This window comes from Dermochelys coriacea, chromosome 7 (assembly GCF_009764565.3).
Source record: "Dermochelys coriacea isolate rDerCor1 chromosome 7, rDerCor1.pri.v4, whole genome shotgun sequence".
In the NCBI taxonomy this organism is placed as follows: domain Eukaryota; kingdom Metazoa; phylum Chordata; order Testudines; family Dermochelyidae; genus Dermochelys; species Dermochelys coriacea.
The window spans coordinates 79485672-79504336 of NC_050074.1; the positions used below are offsets into that span (position 1 = coordinate 79485672).

Below are 18665 nucleotides of genomic sequence, written 5' to 3' on the forward strand. Positions count from 1 at the left end.
AAGGTGGACCATTTCCAGCAGTTGACAAGAATGTCTGAGGAACAGCGGGGGGGGGGGGGGCAATAAACATGGGGAAATAGTTTTCTTTGGGAGTGGATTGGTCATTACACAGTCTTTATTCAAGCCTAAGTTAATTGTATCCAGTATGCAAATTAATTCCAATTCAGCAGTCTCTCATTGGAGTCTGTTTTTGAAGGTTTTTTTGTTGGAGAATTGCAACTTTTAGGTCTGTAATCGAATGACCAAAGAGATTGAAGTGTTCTCCAACTGGTTTTTGAATGTTATAATTCTTGACGTCTGATTTGTGTCCATTTATTCTTTTACATAGAGACTGTCCAGTTTGACCAATGTACATGGCAGAGGGGCATTGCTGGCACATGATAGCATATATCACATTGGGAGATGTGCAGGTGAATGAGCCTCTGATAGTGTGGCTGATGTGATTAGGCCCTATGATGGTGTCCCCTGAATAGATACGTGGACAGAGTTGGCAACGGGCTTTGTTGCAAGGATAGGTTCCTGGGCTAGTGGTTCTGTTGTGTGGTTGCTGGTAAGTATTTGCATCAGGTTGGGGGGCTGTCTGTAAGCATGGACTGGTCAATCGGTCAGAGTGATGGGTCATCCTTCAGGATAGGTTGTAGACCCTTGATGATGTGCTGGAGAGGTTTTAGTTGGGGGCTGAAGGTGATGGCTAGTGGCTTTCTGTTATTTTCTTTGTTGGGCCTGTCCTGTAATAGGTGTTGAATCATTGTTGAAATCATGGTGGAATTCCTTCCATCTTCTGATACCAGAAAAACTGTCCATTAGTCTCGGTCAATGCTTTGGCCATGTGTTTGTGATCTCCATGCAAGACTATTTAAATTCATTCTATTAAGGCCTAGGCATGAAGGTCAGAAAGAACCACAGTTTATGCATGGTGTGGCAGCCTACATCCTAAGGCATATGAGTTGCAGAGAGCACATTATACTGGTGCTCCACGGACTTCACTGGCTCCCTATTGGCTACCAGATCTGTATCAAGTTTCTGTAATACTGAGTTACTAAACCTTCAGTGGGATTGACCCACTCTATCTCAGAAACTGTCCTTTCCTCCAACCCCAGAACCCTATATGACAGCTGTGGTAATCTGGCACATTACCTTAACCTTGAAGAGAAACCAGTGTACTGGAGGCAAAGTGTTCATCTTCAAGCCCCAGGCTCTGGAAATCCCTCTGAAGGGACACCAAGAAAAATCCAGTCCTTGACTCTATGCTGTAAATTCCATCTCTTTACCACTGCGTTCCCCAAAGGATCAGAGTAGAAGCAACCCTAGCAGCATGCTCAAAGTAAACCTGGTTTCATAGTAGCAGCCGTGTTAGTCTATATTCGCAAAAAGAAAAGGAGTACTTGTGGCACCTTGGAGACTAACAAATTTATTAGCGCATAAGCTTTCGTGAGCTACAGCTCATCCGATGAAGTGAGCCTGGCAACACTAGGAGACCTGACTGCTTTATTGGTGAGTTCACTGATTTCTATAATCCCTGAACAATGTCTAGCTACTGCAGTACTTTAAAAGTGGTTGACAGATTATTAATAGGAGCATCAAAAGGTTCAGAGGCTGGATAAAAACTCAAAAGCCTGGTTCTTATCTGAAACTCACCCAAGTCCCTTGAGTCTGTGTAACTGAACAAGGAACATTTAAGGACAGGCTGAGATTTCTGGTACATAGAGCAGGGCCAAGAATGCAACCTCTTACCATGCACTGTTTTAGGTGTATATGATGTCACCCAGTGCAGGAACAACACATGACCTTGACAGGTAAGCAACTTTTGAATTAATCTTTATCAAGCAGAAACAGATGATTGTATAAGACTTACATAAAAGCGAGAACAAGAAGATCAGATAACAAGGAGAGTATACTGAGTGTTTGTACTGGGGATGTTTTGCATGGTTGGCTTCTGCAGTTTGTCTTGATTATGAGTATTTTCTAGTTCCAGCTTTTTGCCTGTAATCCCCAATTCCCTGGGTTATGTTCAGAATTTGAAGTTATAACAAAGGATTTTTATAGTACTCTTTCTCCACATGGATGCTGGAAAACTTTATTTTAACTGTACTGCACACCACCTTCTTCAGTAGGAATGAAATATAGATGCTATATTGCCAACATATATTTTCATTTAAACTATGTGCAATTCAGCTGATATTGGATGAGCTACCCTTTGGCCTTTCATTGGATTAATCAGTAATGGATAGATGAGTTATTTCTTAGTTTATTTTACAGAGCAAATCCATAGTTGAAAAATACCCCAACAAACAGCTTTCAGAAAAGACATTTTGGATGCTCCTGAATTGTGAGTTAACACCTGTCATAATAAGAAAAGGAGTACTTGTGGCACCTTAGAGACTAACAAATTTATTAGAGCATTAGCTTTCGTGAGCTACAGCTCATTTACATGCATCCGATGAAGTGAGCTGTAGCTCTCGAAAGCTTATGCGCTAATAAATTTGTTAGTCTCTAAGGTGCCACAAGTACTCCTTTTCTTTTTGCGAATACAGACTAACACGGCTGCTACTATGAAACCTGTCACCTGTCATAATGAAACCTTTATAGCCTGCCAGCCCAGCCAGAATGCGGATCCCACCTGATTGCTGTGTTGAAGTGTTAATTTGTTTCTTCTGTTTCTTGCTGTCCTGAGCATGCCAGTGACTGTTGCCATGCCACTCCATCCAAAATGCTGCATTGGTGTGTTGTCAAATGATGCTCTCCAGATGCCTACACGTGTACAGTGAAGTTGCAGTATTACCTAACTAATCCCAACTCTAGTACTTCTCTAATGATAAAATCTAATAATGTGTGATCTGGATATAATCAGAAAAGTCTCTATGGTAATCATCAGTCAGTTAGATACTACTAGCATAATAATAACCCCTGCACTGTTTATTCTAGAGACCTGTATGTCCAGAACCATCTACCACCTTATCACATGACTCTTTTAATAAAATAACCCCTGTGCTGAGATCACCTATATTGATATACTTATTCACTTTGAGAAGTTTCATTGCTTTCATTATTATGCCCAAGAGCAATCCATTCCTAGCCTTGAAGAAATGACTGAATGTGATTGCTAATCAAGCTGAGAGGTTTCTGTGGGCAAGTACTTACCTGGAGCCTTGCTGGAAAGGGCCCACTTTGCATGCAAAAACACAGAATCTCAGAATATTTTGGTCTATACTGCATTGGTTCTACCTCATTTACACACAGACCAGAGTTTACCATTTAATTTTAATGCTTCCATTGATCATGCTTGAGTTTTTTCCCCCCCTTGAATTGCTACACAACTACCTATATGCATGCTTTCTCTCTTGAGGTTTACAGCTGTTATATTGTTTAATACATTTGGGATGTTTCTAAGATCATAGAGGGAAATAATTTTTAGTAACTGTACCTTATGCGTCTAACTTGGAGAAAAAAAGCCCCAAACACCATTAAGGAGCTTGCATTTCTGATGATAAAGTTATATATTTTTAATAGGGATGGCTCAGATTTCACCCAATGGTTTAAAAAATGTGCATCCAATTTTCTGTAAATGTTGGTAATTTAAAGAAATAATGAGTCAGATCCTCCACTGAAATCAGTGTAGCTAGGTTGACTTTCATCAACAGAGAATCTGGCCCATTAGTCCTTGTGCACCTAATACATCCATTAAAGTCAAGGAAAAGATAACGAGCTTTTCAGTTGCATAGGTAACACAGTGTCAGGCACTTAAGGTTCTTTGACAAAAAGTATTCCAGGACCTGGAAAATGTTGTAGTCTCTATCTGTTTGCATATGATATTTTAAAAATAAGCTATCAGTTAACATATGGATCGATATTTGAACTTTTTGAAATTGAAAAATTATAACGTCCCTTGAAATTATATGTCCATATTTAAGAAAGACACTATTTTTAATAGATTCCTTGTTTTTTATATACATTGGGTGCCATTGTAAAGCAATTCAAGAAGATGACAAGGAAACTATAAACACCATCAGAATATTAAGATGAAGTTCCTGAAGAACTAATGACTATGTAATTGGAAGCACAAATTTGCATACAAATATGAACTTGATATTTCAAAGCTTGCAAACATCGAAGTGGATTAAAATGACAAGCTATCCATGCTGATGTATAGTTTTTAGAACAATTGGCTGAAAAAATAAAATATAAAGGCTTTAGTTTTGAGATTACTAATTATATCAAATTGCTTCAGGCAAATGCAACATCATGCCATTGTGACATGCATTAACTTTCCATTTTCCATGTTGTTGTTTGCAATACTGCACACCTTATTGTGTCAGTGCAGAGAAACAGGGTCAAAAAAGTATCAAAAAAATGGGTCAAATTCACCAAGACTAGTAGTTATATATGTGTACCAGAAGACCAAATGTGGTCCAATGTGTTTCTCCACTAGAACTGCTTCTTTCCATCCCACCATCAACCTCAGCCTGGACCAGTCCACACAAGAGATCCACTTCCTGGACACTATGGTGCTAATAAGCGATGGTCACATAAACATCACCCTATACTGGAAACCTACTGACCGCGATTCCTACCTACATGCCTCCAGCTTTCACCCAGATCACACCACACGATCCATTGTCTACAGCCAAGCTTGACAATATAACCTCATTTGCTCCAACCCCTCAGACAGAGACAAACACCTACAAGATCTCTATCATGCATTCCTACAACTACAATACCCACCTGCTGAAGTGAAGAAACAGATTGACAGAGCCAGAAGAGTACCCAGAAGTCACCTACTACAGGACAGGCCCAACAAAGAAAACAACAGAAAGCCACTAGCCATCACCTTCAGCCCCCAACTAAAACCTCTCCAACACATCATCAAGGATCTACAACCTATCCTGATGGATGACTCATCACTCTCACAGATCTTGGGAGACAGGCCAGTCCTTGCTTACAGACAAGCCCACCAACCTGAAGCAAATACTCATCAGCAACCACACACCACACAACAGAACCACTAACCCAGGAACCTATCCTTGCAACAAAGCCCGTTGCCAACTCTGTCCACATATCTATTCAGGGGACACCATCATAGGGCCTAATCACATCAGCCACGCTATCGGAGGCTTATTCACCTGCGCATCTCCCAATGTGATATATGCCATCATGTGCCAGCAATGCCCCTCTGCCATGTACATTGGCCAAACTGGACAGTCTCTACGTAAAAGAATGAATGGACACAAATCAGACGTCAAGAATTATAACATTCAAAAACCAGTTGGAGAACACTTCCATCTCTCTGGTCACTCGATTACAGACCTGAGAGTGGCAATTCTTCAACAAAAAAACTTCAAAAACAGAATCCAACGAGAGACTGCTGAATTGGAATTAATTTGCAAACTGGATACAATTAACTTAGGCTTGAATAGAGACTGGGAGTGGATGGGTTATTACACAAAGTAAAACTATTTCCCTACCCCCCCCCACTGTTCCTCAGACATTCTTGTCAACTGCTGGAAATGGCCCACCTTGATTATCACCACAAAAGGTTTTCTTCCTTCCCCCCACCCTCCCTACCTGCTGGTAATAGCTCATCTTACCTGATCACTCTCCTTACAGTGTGTATGGTAATACCCATTGTTTCATGTTCTTTGTGTGTGTAGATAAATCTCCCCACTGTATTTTCCACTGAATGCATCCGATGAAGTGAGCTGTAGCTCACGAAAGCTTATGCTCAAATAAATTTGTTAATCTCTAAGGTGCCACAAGTACTCCTTTTCTTTTTGTGCTTGTAGGCTAACATTCATGGTCATTTTTTTGATGTTGGGGCTGGTATTCATATCTGAATGTGAATATTAGAGCTGGAGAAATATGGGAAATTGTTTTTCTGCAAATATTTTTTGAATGAATTTGTTTTGAACATGTATGGCTCTTGCTTTTGTTCTCTGAAAACACTCTTCTGATTTGAGCTTCCCCAGCATGAATGTTTTTAGAAACCATATTTCCAGTTTGCACTGATAAGTAGTTGAGTCAGAAGTGCTTGAATGCTTATCCAGTCAGCGACCAGAAACAATACTGAGTGACTTATATGACCAGTCTTAATGAACTGACAAAAAAATCAGTGTTTGTCAAAGTTTGAATTGCACTTTGCTTGTGGATATTTTGTGAGCCCTCTGCCCCAAATAGGCTACATTCAGTGGGAGGTTATTTGTTGTGAGCTATTTATGTAGCACTATTGAATATTACACAGCCTGAGGGAGGGAGGCTTTAAACTTTCTTTGTTGCTTCCTTGGTTCTGCTTGCTCTCTGTGCCAGCATGGCCATTGGCATAAGGTAGAATAGAGCAACCACAGGGACGACTCTAATTTACAGCAGCCTCCTTACAGTCACTTATCAGCTGCTCTTCAGCCCACAATAGCTGGGTATAGGGAGCTCTGCCTTTCACCTTTCCATGCCCAGCACACACCAATACCAGGTGTCACAAGGGGCAGAAGTAGGAGTGGTGTAGGGTCAGTAAATGCACCAAGGGAATTCACCTTGGGCCTGTTGTCATGGCCCCAGCAGGCTGCTGTACTAGTGTTCTTGGGCCAGAATCTGTATTTCACTCTTACAAGTCTTGATCGATCTCTCTGTCTCTGCTTTTGTCTACAGGAAGACATGAATGTCTTCTGTCTTCTTTTAATTTTCAGTCACCAAGCCAAGTAGAATCTTGCTAATTTGCACTTTATTAAATTGCAAATTCCAGAGTGAACATTGAACATAAATTTCAGGATCTGCAGTTTTCTGCACCAACAGTTGGTGGGCTTCTGTTGCTGTGATGAAATGGAGGTAGTGTAGTTGACATCACACTGGCCATGAGTGTGGGGAAGATCCCTCATCATCTGCTAGCCTTTCTCCTGGTGCTTAACTCCCTGAAATCAGATTTACTCATCTAGTGTGGCAGCTCCTTCCTTCTCCTGCTGTTCCTACTGCAGAAGAGGGTCTGGCCCAGGCTCTCACTGCTTTGGCATCAGCTCTGAGTGTCCATTACACCATCTAATGCCAGAGAAGAACTCCCCTTATGCTAAATAGAACAACCCTGAATAGTGGATGGAATTGGGAGGAAGGTATTTTTTTATGTTTTTAGTGGAGCAGTGCTTTAGATTTCTGCACCACACTCAAGAGATGAGAAATGGAAGCTTCATTTAAAAATGGATTTTTTTTGAAGGCACCAAATGATAAGCATTCTCATCAATGAGTGAATTTTTTGCAATTTCAAATACAAAGTTCAGCAAGTCCACTGATGTGATGAATTGCAGCAATTTAACATAACTGTTCGGAAAGAGCGGATTGGTGCTTCTTTCTAGATTTAAATTGCAGACAGAAACATGTCAGAGAAATTCAATACTAATCAAGCAGGAATTCTACATATTGATTTGATATGACTTTCAGGATGACAAAGTGACAAATGGGGTTTTGCAGGAGAGATAGTATATACATGAGCTGACACACAGCACTAGGCTCTCTAGGGAATGGCTTGTGTGACATCTGTTCATGGCTAGCTCTCCTCCCCATCCCACCCACCATGTGATGACAACATAAAAGTAGAGCTGAATGATATAGTCATTGCAAAAGTTATTTCAACAGAACGGACCAGTTTTCAGCTGTGCAAAGGAACTGCAAATCCAACTTAACAAGCCTTTTCAGGCTTTCCTCCTGTAAAAAGGAAATCTTGGAGTGGCATAGTGGCTTTGCACTACTGTCCATTCATAGCCTCTGCTGTAGGAGGCCCAGGCAGGGACAAAGAGTTGAGGTTGGAAGTACTGCTGCATTCTGGCAATCCTTGCCTGCTAAAACAGCACCATGGGGCTATAGGCAGCCAGACAAAATTTAGAGCACTCTTTAAGCTGCCTAGAGTTTTCAGGGTCTGAATTGCCCTCTCTTTGGTGCTGTGATAGTTACAGCTTGGTCAGACTAGAGAATCCGAGCCTCCGTATCTCAGTTTCCCAGTTGGTAAAATGAAGCTCTAACTATTACATCCTGAATATTTTCACTTACCATATGACAAAGAGCATTGTCCCAATTGAAGAGATGGAGAAACTGAGCCTCAAAGAGGTTAAGCAACTTGTGCAGACTAATATTAGATAAGGAATAGAAAACAAGTCTCCTAGTTTTATGTTCAGTCCACTAAAGCACCACGATAATTTGGAAGTCACTAAACTTTGTGAGCCTTAGTTTTTCCTGTCTGCCAAAGGACAGGAATATTAGAGTATGTCTACACTGCAATTAAAAACCTGTGACTGGCCTGTGCCAGATGACTTGGGCTGACAGGACCTTTTAATTGTGGTATAGACATTCTAGCTCAGTCTATGCCTGCCCCACCCCCCATCATAGTGCTGTACAAGATTGTAAGAGCCAGGGAGGGCAGCCCAAGGTGCATTTACCTTTATTCTGTTAACTTTCCAGTAGCCCATGTTTAAAATGGTGTCTTGTGAGTCCCACAGCCACAAGTAGGTACAAGATTTTGCAACATATAAGGCAGAGTCATATTTAGTAGTCACTTTTATATAGAGAATTAGTGTAGTGTTTTATAAGGCCAAATGCTGCCTTCCTGCAGTAAGACCATGGGACAGGGAGCCCAAGAAGTTCCGTGAGGTTTACCCTGCATGATATCCTTAACAATTTCCTTCCCTCAGTGGGGAGACGTGTTCGGAGGGCAATGGAGGATTGAGAGGTTGCATATCACATGGATCTCTTGGGAAAGGAAACTGCAGTCCTGTGGAGAATTGACTCCTTTGCAAAGTAGTTGCTACCTCTCCATGGCTACAATTTCCTTGTACATAGTTCCAGTTCTTTTCTTATTTAATACATCATAAACAATCAAAGCCACCAAAGGACATTCTGTGCTTTTCTCTCTGATTGGCTTATTTCTCAACACTCATCAGAAACTCTACTGAACCATGCTTAATGGTGGAGCCAAGTTGTGCTACTGCCTATTTTTAACTGTTGTATGCTAAAAGAAGATGGACACAGTGTTACTTTAAAAAAAGAAAAGGAGTACTTGTGGCACCTTAGAGACTAACAAATTTATTTGAGCATAAGCTTTCGTGAGCTACAGCTCACTTCATCAGATGCATTTGGTGGAATGCATCCGATGAAGTGAGCTGTAGCTCACGAAAGCTTATGCTCTAATAAATTTGTTAGTCTCTAAGGTGCCACAAGTTCTCCTTTTCTTTTTGCGAATACAGACTAACACGGCTGCTACTCTGAAACCTGTCAGTGTTACTTTAGTATTTCCATAGAATTAATTTGAACTTTTGCCTAAATTATACACCCAAACTGAGTGGAATTGTTTCTTTTTAATAATTTTCAAGGTTTCTTGGAGGGACTTAAGGAAGATGAAAAGGGGGGGGGACAAACAAAACAGTGTCCTTGTAAAGGTTTGTCTGAGATTTACAGCCAGAGTGTAAATTTTAAGGGCAGTGTAATTACTATATGCAGTTGCCAACTGGAATGAAATTGCTTGCTGTGTAATAAGCCTGCCACTGAATGACCTCAGAAAGAGCAAAAACAAATAACTGAGTCCAGGTTAAAAGTACCTATCAACTTTTTTCAAAAACATTTTTTTTTTAAGTTTGCAGACTTCATGCAGAAAGCTAGAGTCAGAGAAATTCCCTGCATGCAGTTTGTACATTGCAGAACAAGGCCCTGATCATGGAATAAATAGTACACGTGTACACCCATGCTTTTGCACAGTCAGTTGCAGGATTGGGTCTCAAGTCATTAAACAGAAAGAATGGGATCTACGTTATTATTAATTACTAGTATTACAGTAACAACTAGAGAGCCAAACTGACATTCCATGATCCCATTGTGCTAGGCACTTTAGAAACACATAATAAGTTGTAGTCTAAACAGACAGATTACAAACATACAAATTAATAACGGACAAAGGGAAGGAAGCGGGAAAAGAGGTGCAGAGAAATGACATACCAGCAGGTGAGTAGCAGGGCTGGTAATAGACCCAGCTCTTCTAACCCCAAGTCCAGTGCCCTATACATTAGACAACATTAGATGCTTTCTAGTGCCACTCATCTATCATCTTACATGACAATGCATCTTCAGTCAGTATACAGTCGAGAGGCTTGTAATTTAATAATCATGAGAAACAATGAAATTATTTTTCAGATTCTTGGATGAATTTCCTTTCAGTGTTTTTGTCTGCATTTGTAGTATTTATTTCTTCATATTTCAAAGAATGATGATTGCACCTGGAATAAGTTGTTGGCCTGCTGTCTACATCTATCTGCAGACAGGAAGGAGGAAATGGATTTTGAAATTCTGCTTCTTTGTATAAACTAAATGAAACTAGCAGTAACTAGATTTTTCCACATGAAACATCTTAAAATGCATTTGAAGATAAATTCTTTAAGTGCTTGAGTTGAAATTCTCTGAAGGTCTGACTACTATAGTTCATTTCATTGCTTTATGCAACAGTCAAACAATAGCATCACTCATGCAACTGGATGTGAATCATCTCTGCAGATGATCCAGTCCTGCAGATCTTCCTTGGACAAAACTCCCAGGCGTAGATTCTCATCTGATGTACATTGTCATTGTTCCACTGTCTTCAGTGGAGCTGTGATATTTTACACTAGCCAAGAATTTGCCTCCCAGTGACATAAATGGGAGTTTACCTGAGGAAGTCGTATAGATTCTAACACAGATTCTGTAAGCTCATGTACCTATATTATTAATTGAAATATTTTCCTTCAAAATATTTTAATATGTATTTACCAGAAGCTACTCCTATGTTCAGAAGATTCAGTTGTCAATACACTGTAGAGTGCAGAGTATGAGTTACTATTGGTGTACATAGGTGTTATAAATAATTCCCTCCACACAATCATTGTGTTCAGTCCCTATATCATTTTGTTGACTAATTAGCAGGTTAACATAAACAAAAATCCAGCATCTGAAAATAACTGAGACCTATCACCAGTGAGTATGTCTAGTTTGTTTGCATCCCAAATGAGCAGAATGTAATGTGCTTCTTGCATCCAAGTTACTAATTGATTTGTTTGTTCTTTATTTTTTGGTAAGAAAAAGAGGTTGGTAAGATTACCTCCCACAAAGCAGCGATACAACCTTGAAGGAAAGCTGAGTATTACCTATAGCTAATTTTTTCCCTTTTTTATGACACTTTTATGTGGATGGCTAATGAAGATAATGAGTCTTCTCCTTTGTGGATAGCTACTGTCACATACTTTAAAAAACGGTAATTAGGATAATGTCTTTCAAAGTGCAAAATGTAAGGGATGCTTCTCAATAAGTCAGCCACCTGTGAGAATCATTTTAAAACGAATGGCCCAGAAACAAATTAGCCAAAATGTCAAACCCATGCCATAATCCTGGAAAATGTTCCTAGATGTTTAATATTGCACTACTCATGAGCCCCAATCACTTATCCACTCAGTTTGCTGTGGCCTTCTGTTATGAATGAAATATTCATCTTGTGAAGGTATCTTCATGGCCATGCATATGTAAGCATGAAGGAAGGCTCCTGTGGCATGAAATGAGACTACTTTTGTCCAAATAAATCTTCTATTTGGTTTATGATTGCTTTTGCCATTTTCGATATTCAGCATATGTAGTAACCCAGTGTAGAGGAGCAGCTGTTATATGTTAGAGCTGTATGGCAAGGGAGGCTGAACTTGTTCCTTCTCCAACTTCACGTGTTAAATTCATACTATTTTCATAAAGAAATCAACTCACTTTAATAGATTTATTTTAAAAAGTTGCTATTTTTGCCCTAGGTCCGTGGTTCTCAACCTGGGGTATGTGTACCCCTGGGGATACACAGAGGTCTTCCAGGGGTACATCATCTTATCTAGATGTGTTGTTTTACAACAAATGACATAAAAAGCACCAGTGAAATCAGTACAAACTAAAATTTCATACAGACAATACCTTGTTTATACTGCTGTATATACTATACACTGAAATGTAAGTACAGTATTTATATTCCCATTGATTTTTATAGTTGTATGGTAAAATAAGAAAGTAAGCAATTGTTTTTAGTAATAGTGTGCTGTGACACATCTGTATTTTTATGTCTGATTTATGTGAGCAAGGAGTTTTTAAGTGAGGTGAAACTTGAGGTAGGCAAGGCAAATCAGACTCCTGAAAGTGGTACAGTAGTCGGAAAGACTGAGAGCCACTGCCTGAGGTAAATATATATGGTTACCTCAGTATTTGCATTAGCTCTAGTTATTCTTTAAGACAATACTGTAAGAAATCCCTGGCCTGAGGGCAAACACTGAGGTTATATATTTAGTTATCTGTGTCACATCTCTTAAGGATGATCACTGTATTTTTTTTCTCATCCTTTGCACACACAGCACCTTTCAGCCAACAGACTCAAATTGCTTTACCATGCTAAGCAAGTGTCACGAATAACAGCAGGCAAACTATTTGTAGCATGCAGTTTATCTGTTGGATTTAGACCTTTTTACCTTATGTAAATTGGTCACTAACAATCTTTGATTTTTTTCAGATTTGTTTTTTCAAAGTTATGGAACAAATTTCTGATATGCAGTCCTCTTCCCTAGGCAGGAGGCTGGTCAAAGCAAGGACCGATGATGAGTCCTCCACCAACAAGATACTTTGGAGGAAACACCTCAAGCTGAACTTCTGGTTCTTGGCTCTCTCATGGATTATTCCTGTGGGTGGAATATATGTTGGGCTAGATCACTCCTTTCTGTGGTAAAACTCATGGGAGGCAGGTGTTTAGGGGAGAAATTCTCCATCAAGGTGTTCCTGTGGAGATCCCCAATCTTGTCCCATCAGGAGGTGGAGTCTGCATTCCCCTATTGAAAGAGCTGTGGGGCCTGCTGTCAAATGTAGTGCAGCGGTTCTCAAATTTAATTGTACCGCATCTCCCTTCTGACAACAAAAATTACTACCCAACCCCAGGAGAGGGGACCGAAGCCTGAGCCCACCCGAGCCCACTGCCCTGGCTGGGAAGGCCAAAACCAAAGCCCAAGCCCCACCACCCTGAGTGGAATGGGGGGGCACCAAAGCCCAAGACCAAGGGCTTCAGTTTCGGCCCCAGGTGGTGGGGCTCAGGCTTTGGCCCCGGTTTGTGGAGCTCGGGCTTTGGATTTGGCCCCAGGCTCCAGCAAGTCTAGTGCCAGCCTTGATGACCCCATTAAAATGGGGTCACAACTCGCTTTGGGGTCCCGACCCACAGTTTGAGAACCATTGGTTTAGTGCGTCCTCAGGGATTTCTCTGCCCCTCTGTATGTGGCTCTGGTTCCCAGTACTCCCGACTCTGTTCACCACTGAAGCCAGGTATGGCCCAGCAGCCCAGAGGCAGGCTGTGTGTAAGAGATAATGTAGCCCAAACTATATGATGCATTTCTTCTGCTTCTCCGCAGCCCATGCCATCCTTTATCACTTTCCCCAGGGAACACCCAAGGTCTGTGGACAGCCTCCAAGAGATCTGAAGGAGGAAGGGTGGGCCACACTGCCATGAAGATAGCTGAACCCAATTCTGCATTTGGAAAGTCCCCTCCCTGCACAGAGCTAGAAGTAGATGGTCCAGATCTTAATTATTTGTAGAAGGAGCCTTTGATTCCCTAAGTCTTATTGTTGTTTTCTTGGTGGACAACTAATTGGAATCTGCTACAAAAAACATTCACACAAATATATTTGTAAATGTTTTATCTATGCTATGTGATCCAATGTTACAAAGAAATGAATTCTTTAAAAAAACAGATAAAGGGGTTTGCCTATGAATACAGAAATTGTCATAAGAATTATTATTAATTCCATACAAATGCATAATTACATTAACATTTGCTTTTGAATTATGCCAAGTCATTTTTTGCAGTATTTGATACCTTTACTTTCTAATAATCAATTTATTCTTTCTTGCAGAAAATTGCTTTAAAAATTATGTTTATAGTTGAAAGGCTTTCTAGGACTAATTATTAGTAGGTTGTTGAGGATTCACTTTGCCTTTATAAATGAGTTTATGGCTCAATGTAAGTTATTCCAATTTATATTGTTATACATGAAACATATGTTATTTCATTAAACATTAATGTAAATTTTATTGTACTTCAGAACAGGGTACCAAATACCTGTTTACCCTGGACTCCAGATAAGCTGAATTTTTGTTGTCATTCGCCCTTAAGAAATCTATTAGGAAAATAATCATGAAAAATAAAAAAAAAAATGAACAGGATATAGTAATTCTAAATGTGAACAATAGCAGTTGCAACATAGAAAGTTTTGGCTGGAGAATTAAGTACTCTGTTGGATTGGAGCCAGCACATTGCAGGATTGAACCCTTTAAAGCCAAAGCAGATCAAAGGTGGTAGAAAAAGGTAACCAGGACAATGATAGCCACATTTATTGTAATGAGACTGGAAACAAATCTGTACAACAAAACCTCACTCATACACTCACCAGGATTATAATATTGAATTAGGAATGGTAAAATATCTGACAAATTAATGGATGATGAATGCTGTTGATTAGCTAATCAGATAGATGGTCATTCATATTTAAAATAGTAGCTAAACATTTCCCAGCTATGCTCCATTCTGTCTGAGCACTGTAACCAGACTAGCTGACATAGCGTTGATCTGTAATTGAGATAAAGAAGTCTATTAGCTGATTAGGCTGTTGGAAGCTAAGGGGGAAAACAAGTGTGGCTAAATGGACTGAACACAGGTTTCAGGGTCTGAAAGAAAAATGTGTATGCAGCAAGTTTGATTTTTAGACTATTTACAGATGATAACAATTATAGTAAAGATTAAAATAAGAATCTAACCACCAGGTGTTCTTGGAAGGGATCGAAACCCTCATGCTTCAGGATAGTAATAGGGTTAAGAAGAAACTTTTCCTACAGGCAGATTATCACATATCTGCCTACTACAAAGATCTTGCATCTTCCAGTGAAGCATTTGGTGGTGACCACTGTTAGAGATAGGCTAGTTTCATCCAGTAAGGCAATTCCTGTATTACTAAACATGTAAATATTTAGTTTGGGTTGACATCCAAGAGGAGGTCCGTCACTTATCGACCAAATGGGGTTCAGAAAATTCCTACCCTTTCATTCCGGAACTTATCTCCTTCATACCAATCCACTTTCATTTAGAGCTTGCTAAAATAATGGAGCTCGCAACTTCTTCTGAGTCAAATGTCAGTCCTACTCTATGGATGAGCCAGAGGAAATTGCTTCCCCACTTTGGATCCCAAGAGCATTTGGCCTGGGCACCACTGAACTGTAGAATGAGAGGTCTGAGGCCACTCCTGAACTTGTCTCATGAGCCACTTCACTGACTCTTTACAAATCCCTGATGAGTACTCTGTACGCTTCTGGTTTTATCAGCTGCAGATGGGTTATGCAAACACTCCATTCCCACTCCAAAAAGGTATGTGCTACATTCTGAGGAGACTGAAGTATTAAAACTTACAAAATGAGTGTGGAGTTTTAAAAATTACCTCCACTTAAAGAAAGCCCAGCCTGATTCTGTGACTTTCTGCTGTTCTGGAATTGGTATTTGTTGCCATGGGAATTAAACCTATACTTGGTGTTTTGTTTTTAAATGTCCAAGAAATAATCATTTTCATTTAAGGAGAAGATTGTGAATCTTTTATCAGCTCTCTCTCTCTGTGTTAGGGTGCAGAATGTAACCCTATCAAAAACATTGCCTTTCCCTCAGAAGCCATTTCTTTCCCCAAGAATATTCAAAACATTTTTGGTAAGAAACTATAAATATTTTTCTTTCAATCTTAGGAAGCTCATTTTTTCTTTCTTTGCATATTTTTGGATAAGTTAGAGTTTAAAAAAATTCAGTGAACAACTCATCAAGCCAAATCCTGTGCTATCTTCACTCACTCAATGAATATTATCTAACTTCAGGGTTGGTTCCATTGACGTTAATATGTTCATTTACATGGGAAGGTACTTCAGGGTGTATGAGTATCGAAAATCCCACTCTGAGTCTTTTGACTCAGTGAGAACTGCAGGTTTTGGTCCCTGGTTATGAATATTTAACACTATTGTAATAACCTTTGTACAAAATACGCCTTATGAGATATCCTCTGAAAACTAATAGCTCACTGATCATTAATATTCTTGTGATATATGTATGCAGTGGGCATTACAAGTTATGGATATATGCTAGAATTTATGACTAAAATCAATTTAAACCAGGCATGTCGGGGGGAGTTGGTTAGAAGGTCAGTCTGCCTTAGAAAAAGGATTCGTATTTGTATTTGATTGTCTGACCCAGTCCGATCTTCATGCAAAGACAATGAAGGCCCATATGTGCATATAAGCAATAAACAGGACCATCAAGACAGCAGGGAGAGGAGATGGCAGGAATTTGCATTTAAGCTAACAAATGGTGGAAGAAGGAGCATGGAGCTTCCTTCAGCACCAGACTCTAGCAGCTTGAATACACTTTTTATTTTGAGAGGTCATCTTCAGAAGAACCAATTTCAAAGTTTTACTGATCTATAAAGACAGGGGGTCTGAACCTCAAGTGATAAGCAACTACATATTGCATGCCATATTTCTGTGTTAGAGGTCTTTTCTAAAAGGTAATAACGTGCTGGTGACTAATATTGTGAAATGTATGTATTAACACTAAATGAGGAAATACGGGTATTTAATGACATTATGTTTTAAAGTCTGTAGCCAAACAGAAAGAAACAGGTTCCCTCCCAGACAGGAGACAAGGAGATAAGTAAATAGGTGCCTTTGTAAATTAAGCATGGTGAAATCAGAAGAGTGGAAGCCCCATTTACATACTGAGAGATGGGAAGCCCACAGGAAGGGAAAAACAGTATGAGGTCATCCTGCCGCTTGAAAGAAAGTCATTGAACTTTGGAAGATAGAAGCAAGGAGAGAGGACATCTCTGGCATCCATCACTAGACAGAAACAAAGGAATAGAGCTCTTGCAAGCTGCGAAGGATAGGCCCTTCAATTAAGAGGGGGCTGAAGTCTCTGGAAACTGAATATAGGTCAGAAACCTACTTAGACAAAGATTGTACCTTGCTAGATTAAGTTTTAAACTTTTAGATGCATATTTTCACTTTTATTTGCTTGTAACCCTTTCTAACTTTATTCTTTTTTACTTGGCATCACTTAACCTATGTCCAATTGTTAATAACTTCATTTTATTTTTACTATAAACCAACTCAGTGCTGTGTTTAAGGGGAAAAGTGTACTTACCCCTGTTAAGTTAATTGGCTATTATGTGCTTTTGTGACTTTAGAGAAGGGGTGGGGGACCTTTTTTCTGTCAGGGGCCATTGACCCACATTAAAAATCAATCACAGGCCACCCACAAGTAAAAAGCAAGGGTCTGATCCCAAGCCCATGCCATTGACTATTCCAGTCTTTGGATCAGATACCGTAATATGGTTCTCAACGAAAATCAGCCATACTATCCATTGGTGCTGTCGTGTGGTTCTTCTCTGAATTCCCCTGGTTTGTCAGTATAATTCTCGGGAGCCCAGAGCCAAGTGTAGGATCCCTGGGAGGGTGGAGGGGATCCTCCCCAGAACTGGACCAAGAGGGGCTGTCCTCCCCTCCCTCCCTGGGATGCGCAGCCCAGTGGCAGAGCCAGGATGGGACACTTGTGTGGGCCCTGACTTCGGATGGGTGGGCAATGAAGGGAGTGGGGGATGGGGGAAAAGAGGGATTGGGGCCACCTCTCCCCACCCCATCCAGCTGGCCTTGCAGGGGGAGATGGACACTCTGACCAGGGCCCCCCCGGAGCCCCAGTTGCGAACCCAGCTCCCAGAGAAGAGGCCACTTTCCAGGGGCAAGGCTCCCATCCCACCACCCCAGGCCGGGCCTGGCTCCCCAGGTGGCAGGCATACCTTTTTTTGAGCATTCTTCTGCTGCTGCTGGGCCGTCTGCTCATCCATCCTCCTCCCAGTGGTGGATTAGCCACTGGGCCAAAGGGGTGTGCCCAGGAGCCCCAGCCTGGTCTGACCCCCCCACCCATACTCCTGCTGGGGAACGGGGTCAGGGTACAGGGGATTGCCCCACTCCGCCTGCTCTGCGGCTGGAGCGTTGGTCAGGCAGAATGGGGCAAGCCCCCAACCCCGCTCCCTGGCTGAAGCGCCAGGCAGGCAGAGCGGGGCAAGCCCCCAATCTCGCTCTGTGGTCTAGATGAAATTAAGCAACGGGTCATAGGTTCCCCACCCCTGCTTAGAGAAACAAACAGACTTTATTATTTCTCTGAACTGACCAGGAGAGGGCTGGACATTACAGAGCATATGACGCTGGGAAAATTTTAGACTGGGAGTGTGATGGGGTCGCCTTGCTGTTTGTAGTCAAGGTGGGTGGAAGCTGGGGTGAGACTATGGGGCTGTAGACAGGGCTGTCTAACTCATGGACACTTCAGGGTGTGACCTGTAGGCTGGTAGAGTGGTTGTGAGCATCTCAGGCTGCGGGCTACAGCAGGAAAATATAAAGCACCCACGGTTGCAGGACAAATGGTGACACAACCCATCAGTGGTCTGGATTTCACCCCGCATCACCATCACAAAACATTTCTATTGTCCTAACTTGCCTTTTAATGGTGGCCAAAACTCAGTGTTATAAGAGCAATATTTTTAAAATAAATAAATAACTAAAACATTCCCCAGTTTTAAATGGACTCGCTGTA

At 40.9% G+C, this 18665-nt stretch overlaps 1 long non-coding RNA gene across 1 annotated transcript in view; it reads left to right on the forward strand.

Annotated features, from left to right (window-relative positions):
• Positions 1–14003, forward strand: part of LOC119859475 — a 30345-nt gene extending 16342 nt beyond the window's left edge. Inside the window, exons 2-3 of the long non-coding RNA XR_005294226.2 lie at positions 12576–12688; positions 13404–14003. This is a non-coding gene — a long non-coding RNA (uncharacterized LOC119859475). The remainder of the gene's footprint in view (positions 1–12575; positions 12689–13403) is intronic.
• The last annotated feature ends 4662 nt before the right edge of the window (positions 14004–18665 follow it).